Source organism: Notamacropus eugenii, chromosome 3 (genome assembly GCF_028372415.1).
Source record: "Notamacropus eugenii isolate mMacEug1 chromosome 3, mMacEug1.pri_v2, whole genome shotgun sequence".
Lineage (NCBI taxonomy): Eukaryota > Metazoa > Chordata > Mammalia > Diprotodontia > Macropodidae > Notamacropus > Notamacropus eugenii.
The window spans coordinates 322,228,906-322,233,150 of record NC_092874.1 but is presented as its reverse complement, the minus strand read 5'-3'; the positions used below and the strand labels follow the sequence as shown (position 1 = coordinate 322,233,150).

General features: G+C 38.7%; 1 pseudogene; it reads right to left on the bottom strand.

Annotated features, from left to right (window-relative positions):
• Positions 1-925: 925 nt before the first annotated feature.
• LOC140531588 (pyruvate dehydrogenase (acetyl-transferring) kinase isozyme 1, mitochondrial-like) lies at positions 926-2,330 on the bottom strand (annotated as a pseudogene).
• Between the last annotated feature and the right edge of the window lie 1,915 nt (positions 2,331-4,245).

The window sequence follows — 4,245 nt, the reverse complement described above, 5'->3', positions numbered from 1 at the left end:
AGAGAATTAAGGCAAGAAGTTAAATGATTGAACTTTGGTAAACACACCTGGGCAAGAACTGAACCTAGGTCTTCCTGAATCCAGTGTTGGCCTTCTGTCAATTATATTACACTGCTTCTTAATGTCATAATTAGAATCACTAAACAAATTATAATCACATAGAAAATAACTACCCTCTCAAAATTTTTGAGGGTTTGTTAGGTTTTGCTAACCATTTGGAGATAATTATTTTTCCTCCTGAAATTAATCAAGAGAACATTCAGTGTAAATTTCAAAAGATCTTGACTGAACACAGAGAGAACTAGATACTGATTGTTCCGAAAAAGAAAATTTACCTCTAAAAATAATTGGTTTTAAGTCCTTTTTACAAAAAGAAATTATAAAAACCAGGTGGTATTAAACGCACAGGCTAATAATTTTCTGCCATTATGTGTTGAACCAATAGACAGCTACTGAGTAATGTGAAAACAATTTTAATTTACTCTGATTCCTGAATAGAATTAAATAAGAAATAACAAGATTTTTCCAGACTATAAAATGAAGTTAATCAATTAAACAGTACAATGAGAAAAATACTTTTTCTACATATAAGATAAATTGCACCAGACCCATTAGGAACCTCAAGATTTCTGTGCCTGACCTCTAGACCCTGAAGTGCACTGAAAAGCAAACAAAACATGTCAAGCACTTTTGCAGTAGTTAAAAAGGAATGTACACAGTAACTAGAATTTTCTTTCTTCTTACAGTTAAATGGTACAGCTTCAATGTTTTAGGAAGTCTGAAAGATAGATATGGAATTTAGTTTCCATTTGTTTTACCCAATCAGCGAGTGTGGAATCAGATGAAAAATGTTTTGTCTAACAATTTTCCAAAGTATCTCTCAAATATGGGACCTATTGTGCTGTTTCAGATGGCCTAGATGTAACTATGTACTGCAGAACATGGTCATGTCCTTTGGTTTACTGCTCGCCACACACCAGTCATCTGCCTCATGATTGTCTTTATAATGTTTCCATGCAGGTTTTTTGTATACCAAGAATCTTTCTATTGATTCTGTTGATAGGGTTAGCAGTGTAGACCTTGGGCAAGTCACAAAAACTTTCCAAGCTTCGATGTCCTTATTCAAGGGTACAGCTCAAGGTATCTCAATATGAGCTTGGGTTACAGGAGAATACGTGTAGCTGAAAAGCCTATTGATTTTCCTCAAATGAACACTACCTCGGTGATCACTCATCTACACAGTCAAGTCCTCATTATCCAGTGTTATGTGCACCTGAATAAGGGGGCAAATGCTTTTGTTGGCATGATGTTCCGTGGTTGTTCTCATTACATTCTTCAAAATTTCAGATTCATGCAATAGAGGTGTGATGGTACATAAATCACATGCATGGACTGTCCTGGTGATTTTGCATTTAATTCTTCAAGTATTAGTTCTGGAGAATTAATATAATGCAAATCACAATGACATTTTGCATTTTCATAGCCATCTTTAATAATTTCAACAAAGTTACAATTTGGCCTAATGTTTCCAATGTGTTTTCTGTGAATGAAAGTTCCTTTTCACTTTCCACTAAACAGTAAGGAGTGATGATTGAGTAGCATTCTAATAAGGGCAGCTACGTGGTGCAGTAACCCCGTTTGCCTCTTCCTGAGTCATCTCCAGTCATCTTGATCTGGTCACTGGATTCAAATGACTCTGGAGAAGAAGTGAGGCTGGTGACCTGCATAGCTCTCCCTCACTCAAGATAAAGTCAAGTGCAAGTTATGTCAAGCATTCTGATTGAAATGAAAATCATGTAAAAATGATCCAAAGACTACTGTACTTGCTGGCTAATCACAGAATTTATATCAAAGTTTTCCTTGTATTCAATCACACACTGAGTCACAGTAGGAAGAACATCATTATGTTAATTCCAGATTTTTATCACAGTGTCTGTAAAGTCATAAACAACTTTACTCTCTTCAGCACATTTTTTCTTAAAATAAAGGAACTCCTGTAGACTCTCAATGTAGCAGTTCTATACTAGTTGAACTCAAGGTGTTCTTAGAAGATTATCTGGAAGGAGACTGATTGCTTTCATTATGTTTGCTAATCCCACTGGCAACTAATACCACAAAAAAAAAAATGAGATCGTGTCATATTCATTCACAGATTCAAAATCCAGAAACTACTTCACAGAGAGTGGGGATGGGGAGAAACGTGATGAGAAATCCACCTGGTACAAGATGCTATGCTCCAGAATGGCACCAGGACCACGATTTAGTCTGGCACCCAGGCCTACACTCAGGCCCAATGAAGCTGCCTATTGCAAGTACCATATTAATTCCATAGGGAAATGTGTTCCAGAAGATATAAAGACATGGGAGGCACCATCATGCGTGTGGCTTCCATCATCCCTCAGATTAATTTCTTAAAAAATACAATTGAGGGGGAAAAGCCAAGATGGCAGAGTAAAAAGATACACATATGCTACCTCCTACCCCACAGCCCATAAAATACTTGTAAAGAAGAACTCTCAACAAACTCTGGAGCAGCAGAAGCCACAGAACAACAAAGTGGAGGAGATTTCTGTCCTAGAGAGACCTGAAAGACTGACAGGAAAGGTCTGTCTCATGGAATTGGAGCAGAACACAGGCCCACCTTGGCCACATGGCACTGAGAGGAACAGATCCGAACAGGCTTCAGGGACAGAATCTCCAAAGGCAGCAGAGATCCCTCAACCCACAGGTGCCAAAGGTCAGTGAGAGGGTCTTTTTGGCTGACAGAGAGGGGAGTGGGGTATCCTGATAACTCAGGTATCCTCAAGTGGTAGCAGTAGAGGCAGCAGCAGACAGGGCTCCCAAAGCAGAGTAGCCCACATTCATTGTTGAAGGTCGCATCAGAAAGCCCCTGGGGGAACTGAACCCTGTTTGGTGGCCCTGCTCCAACCTGAGCAGCTGAACTTAATCTCACACTGAATAGCAGCCGTGCCCCCGCCTAAACCCCTGAGCCTTGGGAGCAGCTCATTTGAATCTCAGTCCCCTGTGCTGGCTTGGCGGAGCTGGAGGCCAGGAGGTTATGGAGAAGAAACTCAGAAGTCAAGTAACTGGTTGGGAAAATGCACAAAAAGGGAAAAAAATAAGACCATAGAAGGTTATTTTCTTGGGGAACAGGTGTCTCCCCCGACCCCTTCAGATGAGGAAGAGCAAGGCATACTGTCAGAGAAAGTCAAGACCCCTGCCTCCAAAAGGAACTCAAACTGGGCTCAGTCAATACAAGACCTTAAAAAACAAGTTAACAGTTTACTAAAGGAAAAACAAAAAAAAATGTGAGGAAAGAAACAGCTTTAAAAAGAGGCTAACTCATTTGGAAAAAGAGGTCCAAAAGTCAACGAGGAGAAGGAGATTTTAAAAAGCAAAATTACCCAAATGCAGGAGATATTTCAAAAGCTCACTGAACAAAATAATTCTTTGAAAGAGAGAATTGAGTTCAGGGAAGCGAATGACTATGAGTTAAACCAAGCACTTAGTAAACAAAACCAAAAATCTGAAAAACTAGAAGATAATGTGAAACAACTCATTGGAAAACAACTGACCTGGAAAATAGGTCCAGGAGAAATAATTTAAAAATTATTGGACTACCTGAAAACCATGATCAAAAAAAGAGCCTAGACATCTTCCATGAAATTATCAAGGAATACTGCCCTGATGTTATAGAATCAGAGGGCAAAACGTATATTGAAAGAATTCATCAATCACCTCCTGAAAGAAACCCTAACAGAGAAACTCCTAGGAATATTGTGGCCAAATTTCAGAGTTGCCAGATCAAGGAGAAAATATTGCAAGCAGCTAGAAAGAAATAATTTGAATACTGTGAAAATATAAACAGGATAACACAGGATCTGGCAGCTTCAACATTAAGGGATCAAAGGGCTTGGAATGGAATATTTCAGAAGTCAAAGGAACTGTGACTGGAACCAAGAATCACCTACCCAGAAAATGTGAATATAATACTTCAAGGGAAAAAATGGTCATTGAGTGATATAGACGACTTCCAAGAATTCGTGTTGAGGAAAAGACCAGATCTGTATTTGACTTCCCAAGACAAGAATCAAGAGAATAAAGAAAAGGTAAACAGAAAAGAAAATCATAAAGGACTCTTTAAAGCTGAACTGTTTACATTACTACATGGAAAGAAAATATTTTTAACTCTTGAATCTTTTCTCAGTATTTGGGTAGTTGGAGAGGTTGTACACACACACACAC